Raw genomic sequence first — 12,809 nt, 5'->3', positions numbered from 1 at the left:
TCTGGAGCGGAGGTGACACTGTCTGCATGGAGAATCTCGGGCATCTCCAGTGAGGGGCAGATCTTACCCCCAGTGCTCCTCACCCTCATCCACGCCTGGGGACTAGTGACAACTCCTGGCAATTACTGAGAAGGTCCCCATGAGCAGCTGAGCAGAGGGCAGGGAGAGTTTTCTGAGTTCCCTGTGGGAGAACCCAAGTTTACAGTGAAAGTCACAGCTGGGGGAGGGACACTCACAGAGCACCAGGGCTCCCTTCACTGTGTCTCCCATTGGGCATTTTCCCTCATGGTCTCACTTTTCCAAACTGTTCCAAAGTGTGTTCACACTGATCATCAGCATGGGATCTGGAAGCTGGGCTTCCCCCTGAGGTTAAGTTGCACAGCCCTTTCTATTTATGGCCTCTGGTCTGTTTAACCTGGAAAATGCCCCCTTTGAAGCCAGAGTTTCCCTTCTCAGAATCCTCAGGTCTCCATTCTGTCCACATGACTCTGCAAGGACTTTGTCATTTTCTCCAGGTCACCCACAGACCACCTCTTTGAGTCTGTTTGGATCACAAGCCTGCCCTTGTGTTACAGTCCATTAGCTCTGGCAAGATGCACTCTGGGACATGCAGACAGCAGTTGGGGAAAAGAATTTATCTAAAATTATATTAGGGAGAAAATGTTAGAATTCTTTAATTTCATCTGTGGATGATCAATTGCTAGTTGGAAGTTTAACTTGATAATTGGATGTTTGATACCTGAGCCATTAGGTAGGAAGTTGGCCTGGTGTTTCTCCTGGGGGACCATGGAGAGAAGGGACACCATCCACCCTCCCCATCAGGCGCCTTCTATGGAGACTGGTGCATGAAGGCAGCAGACACATCCGCATTTCATAAACAAGGGGTTTCCAAGATAACCCTGGTAGATAGAACATCTTCCGCCTCTTCAAAAAATAGTATTTATTTTGGCTGCACGAGGCTTCTGGTGCTGTGCACAGCCTTTCTCTAATTGTGGAGAGCGGGGGCTACTCTCTAGTTGCAGTGTGTGGGCTCCTTATTGTGACTTCTCTTACTGCATAGCTCGGGCTCTAGGGCACAGTGGCTCAGTAATTGTGGCACAAGGTTAGTTGCTTTGTGGCATGTGGAATCCTCCCAGGCCAGAGATGGAACCCATGTCCCCTGCACTGGCAAGTGGATTCTTAACCACTGGACCACGAGGGAAGTCCTACTGCTCCTATAAAGTTGTACATTCGTGGCCTCTGTCTCGGACAATGTGCATAAAGGTTTTAATATATTGAATGATTATTCACTATGGGGAGGTGGCTCAACACAAACACATACAGACAGTTTGGACCTACTATGTGCCATTCCTCAACTAGGTAATGAAGATACAAAGAGCCACTAACACTTCAGGTTCCCATATTTGAAACACATGATTCATCCCAGACTTCTAGCTGAGTGGGTGAAAGCATCCAGATCTGAGCCATCCAGTGTGGAAGCGCCAGTCCCAGGGGGTTGACATGGGCTCCTGACATGGGAGCCCATGACATGGGCTCCTGACATGGGAGCTCCTGACATGGGCTCATTTGGACTGAGGGGCTTGGGTGTAACACACACACCCGATTCGCCTTCTGTATTGAGGTGCTCCTATGTTGGGTGCATATATATTTACAATTGTTACATCTTCTTCATGGGTTGATCCTTCAATCAATATGTAGTGTTATTCTTTGTCTCTTGTAATAGTCTTTATCTTCAAGTCTTTTTTGAATAAGTATTTCTCTGATTTTGTTTTGATTTGTGTGGAACAACCTTTTCCACTCAATCACTTTCAGTCTATTCGTGTCTCTAGATGGAAAGTTTTTTGTAAATAGCAGGTATACGGGTCTGGTTCTTTATTTAATCATCCTGTCTGTGTCCTTTGGTTGGAGCACTTCTATTCTGACATTATTTGAAACAGTCGTAATAATCTAAGGAGAATAATAGAAAATTTGGAAGCTCATATGTAATTGATACAGCAATAAATACAAATAATTATACCTTCGGTTCAGTTCAGTCGCTCAGTCCTGTCTGACCCTTTGCGACCCCATGAATCACAGCACGCCAGGCCTCCCTGTCCATCACCAACTCCCGGAGTTCACTCAGACTCACGTCCATCAAGTCAGTGATCCCATCCAGCCATCTCATCCTTTGTCGTCCCCTTCTCCTCCTGCTCCCAATCCCTCCCAGCATCAGAGTCTTTTCCAATGAGTCAACTCTTCACATGAGGTGGCCAGTGTACTGGAGTTTCAGCTTTACCATCATTCCTTCCAAGGAAATCCCAGGGCTGATCTCCTTCAGAATGGACTGGTTGGATCTCCTTGCAGTCCAAGGGACTCTCAAGAGTCTTCTCCAACACCACAGTTCAGAAGCATCAATTCTCCGGTGCTCAGCCTTCTTCACAGTCCAACTCTCACATTCATACATGACCACAGGAAAAACCATAACCTTGACTAGATGACCTTTGTTGGCAAAGTAATGTCTCTGCTTTTGAATATGGTATCTAGGTTGGTTATAACTTTCCTTCCAAGGAGTAAGCGTCTTTTAATTTCATGGCTGCAATCACCATCTGCAGTGATTTTGGGGCCCCCCAAAATAAACTCTGACCCTGTTTCCCCCGTTTCCCCATCTATTTCCCATGAAGTAATCGGACCGGATGCCATGATCTTAGTTTTCTGAATGTTGAGCTTTAAGCCAACTTTTTCACTCTCCTCTTTCACTTTCATCAAGAGGCTTTTTAGTTCCTCTTCACTTTCTGCCATAAGGGTGGTATCATCTGCATATCTGAGGTTACTGATATTTCTCCCGGCAATCTTGATTCCAGCTAGTGTTTTTTCCAGTCCAGCAGTTCTCATGATGTACTCTGAAAATATGTTAAATAAGCAGGGTGACAATATACAGCCTTGGCGTACTTCTTTACCTATTTGGAACCAGTCTGTTGTTCCATGTCCAGTTCTAACTGTTGCTTCCTGACCTGCATAAAGACTACTAAGTTCTACAATGGAATATTAAAAACGCCACATTTTCCCAGAAAAATATATTATGACAAAGCAACACAGAAAACAGTGATTAGGATAAAATATAAAATTAAGTCTCAATATTTTGTGTTTCAGTGACAAAGACTAAACTTTTTTTTTATTTTATACCAGCCAGAGTGGCAAAACAATTTATTTATTTATTTTTAAATTTTATTTTGTTTTTAAACTTTACAAATTGTATTATTTTTTCCAAATATCAAAATGAATCTGCCACAGGTATACATGTGTTCCCCATCCTGAACCCTCCTCCCTCCTCCCTCCCCATACCATCCCTCTGGGTCGTCCCAGTGTACTAGCCCCAAGCATCCAGTATCGTGCACCATACATGGACTGGCGAATCGTTTCATACATGATATTATATATGTTTCAGTGCCATTCTCCCAAATCTTCCACCCTCTCCCTCTGCAACAGAGTCCATAAGACTGTTCTATACATCAGTGTCTCTTTTGCTGTCTCGTACACAGGGTTATTGTTAGCATCTTTCTAAATTTCATATATATCCGTTAGTATACTGTATTGGTGTTTTTCCTTCTGGCTTATTTCACTCTGTATAATAGGCTCCAGTTTCATCCACCTCATTAGAACTGATTCAAATGTATTCTTTTTAATGGCTGAGTAATACTCCATTGTGCATATGTACCACAGCTTTCTTATCCATTCATCTGCTGATGGACATCTAGGTTGCTTCCATGTCCTGGCTATTATAAACAGTGCGGCAATGAACACTGGGGTACACGTGTCTCTTTCCCTTCTGGTTTCCTCAGTGTGTATGCCCAGCAGTGGGATTGCTGGATCATAAGGCAGTTCTATTTCCAGTTTTTTAAGGAATCTCCACACTGTTCTCCATAGTGGCTGTACTAGTTTGCATTCCCACCAACAGTGTAAGAGGGTTCCCTTTTCTCCACACCCTCTCCAGCATTTATTGCTTGTAGACTTTTGGATCACAGCCATTCTGACTGGTGTGAAATGGTACCTCATAGTGGTCTTGATTTGCATTTCTCTGATAATGAGTGATGTTGAGCATCTTTTCATGTGTTTGTTAGCCATCTGTATGTCTTCTTTGGAGAAATGTCTCTTTAGTTCTTTGGCCCATTTTTTGATTGGGTCATTTATTTTTCTGGAATTGAGCTATAGGAGTTGCTTGTCTATTTTTGAGATTAGTTGTTTGTCAGTTGCTTCATTTGCTATTATTTTCTCCCATCCTGAAGGCTGTCTTTTCACCTTGCTAAATTTCCTTTGATGTGCAGAAGCTTTTAAGTTTAATTAGGTCCCATTTGTTTATTTTTGCTTTTATTTCCAATATTCTGGGAGGTGGGTCATAGAGGATCCTTCTGTGATGTATGTCAGAGAGTGTTTTGCCTATGTTCTCCTCTAGGAGTTTTATAGTTTCTGGTCTTATGTTGAGATCTTTGATCCATTTTGAGTTTATTTTTGTGTATGGTGTTAGAAAGTATTCTAGTTTCATTCTTTTACATGTGGTTGACCAGATTTCCCAGCACCACTTGTTAAAGAGATTGTCTTTAATCCATTGTATATTCTTGCCTCCTTTGTCAAAGATAAGGTGTCCATAGGTGTATGGATTTATCTCTGGGCTTTCTATTTTGTTCCATTGATCTATATTTCTGTCTTTGTGCCAGTACCATACTGTCTTGATAACTGTGGCTTTGTAGTAGAGCCTGAAGTCAGGTAGGTTGATTCCTCCAGTTTCATTCTTCTTTCTCAAGATAGCTTTGGCTATTCGAGGTTTTTTGTATTTTCATACAAATTGTGAAATTATTTGTCCTAGCTCTGTGAAGAATACCCTTGGTAGCTTGATAGGGATTGCATTGAATCTATAAATTGCTTTGGTAGTATAATCATTTTCACTATATTGATTCTTCCAATCCGTGAACATGGTATATTTCTCCATCTTTTAGTGTCCTCTTTCATTTCTTTCACCAGTGTTTTATAATTTTCTATGTATAGGTCTTTAGTTTCTCTAGGTAGATATATTCCTAAGTTTTTTATTCTTTCCGTTGCAATGGTGAATGGAATTGTTTCCTTAATTTCTCTTTCTGTTTTCTCATTATTAGTGTATAGGAATGCAAGGGATTTCTGTGTGTTGATTTTATACCCTGCAACTTTACTATAATCATTGATTACTTCTAGTAGTTTTCTGGTGGAGTCTTTAGGGTTTTCTATGTAGAGGATCATGTCATCTGCACACAGTGAGAGTTTTACTTCTTCTTTTCCAATTTGGATTCCTTTTATTTCTTTTTCTGCTCTGACTGCTGTGGCCAACACTTCCAAAACTATGTTGAATAGTAATGGTGAAAGTGGGCACCCTTGTCTTGTTCCTGACTTTAGAGGGAATGCTTTCAATTTTTCACCATTGAGGATAATGTTTGCTGTAGGTTTGTCATACATAGCTTTTATTATGTTGAGGTATGTTCCTTCTATTCCTGCTTTCTGGAGAGTTTTTATCATAAATGGATGTTGAATTTTGTCAAAGGCTTTCTCTGCATCTATTGAGATAATCATATGGTTTTTATTTTTCAAATTGTTAATGTGGTGTATTACATAGATTGATTTGCGGATATTGAAGAATCCTTGCATCCCTGGGATAAAGCCCACTTGGTCATGGTGTATGATCTTTTAATATGTTGTTGGATTCTGACTGCTAGAAGTTTGTTAAGGATTTTTGCATCTATGTTCATCAGTGTTATTGGCCTGTAGTTTTCTTTTTTTGTGGGATCTTTGTCAGGTTTTGGTATTAGGGCGATGGTGGCCTCATAGAATGAGTTTGGAAGTTTACCTTCCTCTGCAATTTTCTGGAAGAGTTTGAGCAGGATAGGTGTTAGCTGTTCTGTAAATTTTTGGTAGAATTCAGCTGTGAAGCCGTCTGGACCTGGGCTTTCGTTTGCTGGAAGATTTTTGATTACAGTTTCAATTTCCGTGCTTGTGATGGGTCTGTTAAGATTTTCTATTTCTTCCTGGTCGAGTTTTGGAAAGTTGTACTTTTCTAAGAATTTGTCCATTTCTTCCACGTTGTCCATTTTATTGGCATATAATTGTTGATAGTAGTCTCTTATGATCCTTTGTACTTGTGTGTTGTCTGTTGTGATCTCTCCATTTTCATTTCTAATTTTATTGATTTGATTTTTCTCCCTTTGTTTCTTGATGAGTCTGGCTAATGGTTTGTCACTTTTATTTATCCTTTCAAAGAACCAGCTTTTGGCTTTGTTGATTTTTGCTATGGTCTCTTTTGTTTCTTTTGCATTTATTTCTGCCCTAATTTTTAAGATTTCTTTCCTTCTACTAACCCTGGGGTTCTTCATTTCTTCTTTTTCTAGTTGCTTTAGGTGTAGAGTTAGGTTATTTATTTGGCTTTTTTCTTGTTTCTTGAGGTATGCCTGTATTGCTATGAACTTTCCTCTTAGGACTGCTTTTATAGTGTCCCACAGGTTTTGGGTTGTTGTGTTTTCATTTTCATTCGTTTCTATGCAAATTTTGATTTCTTTTTTGATTTCTTCTGTGATTTGTTGGTTATTCAGTAGCGTGTTGTTCAGCCTCCATATGTTGGAATTTTTAATCGTTTTTCTCCTGTAATTGAGATCTAATCTTACTGCATTGTGGTCAGAAAAGATGCTTGGAATGATTTCTATTTTTTTGAATTTACCAAGGCTAGATTTATGGCCCAGAATGTGATCTATCCTGGAGAAGGTTCCATTTGCGCATGAGAAAAAGGTGAAATTCATTGTTTTGGGATGAAATGTCCTGTAGATATCAATTAGGTCTAACTGGTCTATTGTATCATTTAAAGTTTGTGTTTCCTTGTTAATTTTCTGTTTAGTTGATCTATCCATAGGTGTGAGTGGGGTATTAAAGTCTCCCACTATTATTGTGTTATTGTTAATTTCTCCTTTCATACTTGTTAGCATTTGTCTTACATACTGTGGTGCTCCTGTGTTGGGTGCATATATATTTATAATTGTTATATCTTCTTCTTGGATTGATCCTTTGATCATTATGTAGTGACCATCTTTGTCTCTTTTCACAGCCTTTGTTTTAAAGTCTATTTTATCTGATATGAGTATTGCTACTCCTGCTTTCTTTTGGTCCCTATTTGCATGGAAAATCTTTTTCCAGCCCCTCCCTTTCAGTGTGTATGTGTCCCCTGTTTTGAGGTGGGTCTCTTGTAGACAACATATGTAGGGGTCTTGTTTTTGTATCCATTCAGCCAGTCTTTGTCTTTTGGTTGGGGTATTCAACCCATTTACGTTTAAGGTAATTACTGATAAGTATGATCCCATTGCCATTTACTTTATTGTTTTGGGTTCGAATTTATACACTATTTTTGTCTTTCCTGTCTAGAGAATATCCTTTAGTATTTGTTGGAGAGCTGGTTTGGTGGTGCAGAATTCTCTCAGCTTTTGCTTGTCTGAAAAGCTTTTGATTTCTCCTTCATATTTGAATGAGATCCTTGCTGGGTACAATAATCTGGGCTATAGGTTATTTTCTTTCATCATTTTAAGTATGTCTTGCCATTCCCTCCTGGCTTGAAGAGTTTCTATTGAAAGATCAGCTGTTATCCTTATGGGAATTCCCTTGTGTGTTATTTGTTGTTTTTCCCTTGCTGCTTTTAACATTTGTTCTTTGTGTTTGATTTTTGTTAATTTGATTAATATGTGTCTTGGGGTGTTTTGCCTTGGGTTTATCCTATTTGGGACTCTCTGGGTTTCCTGGACTTGGGTGATTATTTCCTTCTCCATTTTAGGGAAGTTTTTAACTATTACCTCCTGAAGTATTTTCTCATGGTCTTTCTTTTTGTCTTCTTCTTCTGGGACCCTTATGATTTGAATGTTATAGCGTTTAATATTGTCCTGGAGGTTTCTGAGATTGTCCTCATTTCTTTTAATTTGTTTTTCTTTTATCCTCTCTGATTCATTTACTTCTGCCATTCTATCTTCTAATTCACTAATCCTATCTTCTGCCTCTGTTATTCTACTATTTGTTGCCTCCAGAGTGTTTTTAATTTCATTTATTGCATTATTCATTATATATTGAGTCTTTTTTATTTCTTCTAGGTCCTTGTTAAACCTTTCTTGCATCTTCTCAATCCTTGTCTCCAGGCTATTTATCTGTGATTCCATTTTGATTTCAAGATTTTGGATCAATTTCACTATCATTATTCGGAGTTCTTTATCAGGTAGATTCCCTATCTCTTCCTCTTTGGTTTGGTTTGGTGGGCATTTATCCTGTTCCTTTATCTGCTGGGTATTCCTCTGTCTCTTCATCTTGTTTAAATTGCTGATTTTGGGGTATCCTTTCTGTATTCTGGCAGTTTGTGGAGTTCTCTTTATTGTGGCATTTCCTCACTGTGTGTGGGTTTGTACAGGTGGCTTGTCAAGGTTTCTTGGTTAGGGAAGCTTGTGTCGGTGTTCTGGTGGGTGGAGCTGTATTTCTTCTCTCTGGAGTGCAATGAAGTGTCCAGTAATGAGTTATGAGATGTCTATGTTTTTGGGGCGACTTTGGGCAGCCTGTATCTTGAAGCTCAGGGCTGTGTTCCTTTGTTGCTGGAGAATTTGTTTGGTATGTCTTGTCCTGGAACTTGTTGGCCCTTGTGTGGTGCTTGGTTTCAGTGTGGGTATGGAGGCGTTTGATGAGCTCCTGTCAATTAATGTTCCTTGGAGTCAGGAGTTCCCTGGAATCAGGGTTTGGATTTAAGCCTCCTGCTTCCAGTTATTGGTCTTATTTTTACAGTAGTTTCAAATTTTCTCCTTCTATACAGCACCATTGGTAAAACATCTACGTTAAAGATGAAAAGTTTCTACCGTCAGGGTCACCCAGAGAGGTTCACAGCATTACATGGAGAAGAGAAGAGGGAGGAGGGAGTTAGAGGTGACCCGAATGAGATGAGGTGGAACCAATAGTGGAGAGAGTGGACTAGCCAATAATCACTTCCTTATGTGCACTCCACAACTGGACCGCTCAGAGATGTTCACGGAGTTATACAGAGAAGAGAAGAAGGAGGAAGGAGACACAGGTGGCCAGAAGGATAAAAGGGGGGAATGAAAAGGAGGGAGACAGATCCAGCCAGTAATCAGTTCCCTAAGTGTTCTCCACCGTCTGGAACACACAGAAATTCACAGAGTTGGGTAGAGTAGAGAGGGGTTAGGGAGGAGACACAGGCGACCTGGTGGAGAAAAAGGAGAGTCCTAAGGGAGAGAGAGCAGTCAAGCCAGTAATCTCGTTCCCTAGTGAAAAATGGGTACTGAAGATTGGGTTCTTAAAGGTACAAAATTGGTAACAAATACATAAAAGCAAAAATTAAAAATCTAGAGTAGAGTTTGGAATTTTAAAAATACGATGTTAAAGAAAAGAAGGAAAAGAAAGAGAAAAAACGAACAAACAAAAACAAACAAGGTCATGAAAATTACAAAGAAAATATAGGCACAAAATTGATAACTAATACCAAAAAGCAAAAGTTAAAAATCTAGAGTAGAGTTTGGAATTTCAAAAATACAATGTTAAAAAAAGAAGAAGAAAAAGAGAGAGAGAGAAAACAAAAACAAAAACAATGTCGCAAAAATTATAAAGAAAATACAGGTACAAAATTGATACCAAATACCAAAAAGCATAAATTAAAAATCTAGAGTAGAGGTTGGAATTTCAGATATACAATGTTATATAAAAGAAGAGAAAGAAACAGGGAAAAAAAAAGTCACAGAAATTATAAAAAAAACTATAGTACAAAATTGATAACAAATACCAAAAAGCTGAAATTAAAAATCTAGAGTAAAGTTTGGAATTTCAAAAATACAATGTTAAAGAAAAGAAAAAGAAGAAAAAAAAACAAGGTCAAAAATTTTTAAATATATATATATATGAAGTTTGCTGAAGAAAAAAAAATAGGGTCTTTTTTTTTTTTTTGCAAAGTAATAGGTTATAGAAGTGAAAATTAAAGGAATAATAGAGGACTTAAAATTTTTTTAAAAAATTAAAAAAAAAAAGAAAGAATGATCGTAAAAATAGTAAAAATATATCGAGGACTTTCTCTGGTTTTGTTGTGAGTATTGTGGGTTCAGCTCATTTTTGGCTAGTTCCTTGGTCTGACTTTTATTTCTCAAGATCTATAGGCCCCTTCCTATGTAGTCGGTAGTAACCACAGGGTTTTAATCTATTGCCTGTAGCTTCCAAGGCAGTTCCCTCTGTTATAGCTTCTTCTGTTTGCTGGACTCTTCAGTGTCTGGTTTCCACCCTGACACAAAGGGGACGGGGAAGGAAACATTTTTTTTTTCATTTTAGGCTCACTTGTTCAGTCATGCTATGGGGAGGGAGGGAGGGAGGGAGAGAGGGATGCTGCAAACAAGTAACACTGGCGTGTGCTCGCAGTGCCTCAGCCACACTGGGTCTGCCCCACTCACGGCGCGTGTAGCCTCCCTGCCCACACTGCTCAGGCTCTAGGTTGTTCCGCCGGGAACCATCCGTGGCCGGCCCTGGGCTGCCTGCACCTCCCAAGCCTCTCAGGTTCAGGCACTCGGGTAGTCCTCAGAGGCGCAGACTCGGTTGGGCCTGCGTTTTGTGCCCTTCCCAGGTCCGAGCAGCTCAGGTGATGAGGTGTTTAGCGAGCGCGATTGCTGCGACTTATCGCATCCCCGCCGCTCAGTTATCTAGGTGTACAACCGGCGCACCTTCTCAGGGAGATGTTGACCATCCAGACCCCCAAGAAGTTTTAGTTAGCAAAGAAGCCTGCTTACAGTTTTATAGATAATGTCTCTCTGGGGCTGCGATTGCCCCCTTCCGACTCTGGCTGCGTGTCACCGGAGGGGGAAGGTCTGCAGCTGGCTATCTCTGTTCAGTCCTTTGTTCCATGCGCGGGCCTGGCAGTGTCTTAGGTTAGGGCTGGCTTTTTGCGTGATAGATATCCCACAGTCTGGTTTGCTAACCCAGATTATTTCACTCAGATAGCACTCAGGGTATTCAGGCCAGGTCGTTACTCTAAGCGATACAGCCCATGCCGCGCCTCCCTGCCCAGCCCCCACTTGCTAATGGCGTGTGCAGGTGTCTGCGCTGCTTCTCCGCTGGGGGAGTTACCGTAGGGCTCGCACTCTCCTTTCGAAGACTTGGTTTGCTTTTCTGGGTGCCTGATGTCCTCTGCTGGCATTCAGAAGTTGTTTTGTGGAATTTACTTGGCTTTTAAATGCTCTTTTGATGAATTTGTGGGGGAGAAAGTGTTCTCCCCATCCTACTCCTCCACCATCTTGGCTCCTCCCGTGGCCAACACTAAACGTTTAAGTGAAAAATATGGAGCGGGAAGATTCTCTTCCCTCCATCATATGACTTCATATGTCTAATCAATCAAATTTACTGACAGTCAGCCATGACCAACCTATACAACATATTAAAAAGAGTAGACGTTACTTTGCCGACAAAAGTTCATCAAGTCAAAGCTATAGTTTTTCCAGTAGTCATGTATGGATGTGAGAGTTGGAGTATAAAGAAAGCTGAGCACTGAAGAATTGATGCTTTTGAACTGTGCTGCTGGAGAAGATTCTTGAGAGTCCCTCGGACTGCAAGGAGATCAAACCAGTCAATCCTAAAGGAAATCAGTCCTGAATATTCATTGGAAGGAGAAAGATGCTGAAGCTGAAACTCCAATACTTTGGCCACCTGATGCAAAGAACTGACTCACTAGAAAAGATTCTGAACCTGGGAAAGACTGAAGGCAGGAGGAAAAGGGGACAACAGAGGATGAGATGGTTGGTTGGTATCACTAACTCAATGGACACGAGTTTGAACAAGCTCCGGGAGTTGGTGATGGACAGGGAAGCCTGGCGTGCTGCAGTCCATGGGGTCACAAAGACTCGGACACGACTGAGCGACTGAACTGAGCCATGTAAAGAAAATCCAATGTGAAAAATGATGTAACCCACTGAATAACATTGATTTTTGTGTAACACTACAGCATATCAGAGAAACACGAGTGAAAAAAAAAAAACACAAACAAAAACATAACACCGTCTCCATTTCCCAGGATTCTTATCCTCACCTATGAAATAAAACGTCCACCCCCTCTGGAGTAACATAATGTAGAGCAATACTGGATTATGTGTAAGTGTATATCGGATATGAGCTACAGCACAGGGAGATAAACTTTTTGAAAACACTTCAGATGTTCCGGAAGAAAGGATGCTTCTTTCAGGCAGCTGCACTGGCCAAGGGGAAGACGGTTTCCTTAGTAATGGCTGGAATCTTTTTCAAGTTGATAATCTCATGGATTCACTTTCAGACCTCTCAAGGTAGCAAGCCCATTTATCTATTTGACCTTCAAAGTTGTTTGGATTTGTGTAAAAATTTGTACTGAGTACAAACATCAGTGGTAACAAATTCTAATTACAAAATAAATTAGTCATGGGTATATAAATGTACAGCATGGAGACAGTAGTTAATAATAGTGTATTGCATAATGAAAAGTGGTAAGACAGTCGATCTTCAAAGTTCTTGTCAAAAGAAAGTTTTTGTAGTACGTACAGAGGTGGAAATGGTGACAGATTTTATTTTGGGGGCTCCAAAGTCACTGTGGATGGTGACTGCAGCCAGGAAATTAAAATATGCTTGCTCCTTGGATGAAAAGCTATGACAAATCTAGACAGTGTATTAAAAAGCAGAGAACATCACTTTATCAACAAAGGTCCATAAAGTCAAAGCTATGTTTTTCCAGTAGTCATGTATGGATGTGAGAAGTGGACCATAAAGAAGGCTGAGCACTGAAG

The sequence above is a fragment of the Bos indicus genome, chromosome 18 (assembly GCF_029378745.1).
Source record: "Bos indicus isolate NIAB-ARS_2022 breed Sahiwal x Tharparkar chromosome 18, NIAB-ARS_B.indTharparkar_mat_pri_1.0, whole genome shotgun sequence".
Taxonomy (NCBI): Eukaryota; Metazoa; Chordata; class Mammalia; order Artiodactyla; family Bovidae; genus Bos; species Bos indicus.
The sequence above is the reverse complement of the archived record's forward strand: the minus strand, read 5'-3'. Positions refer to the sequence as shown.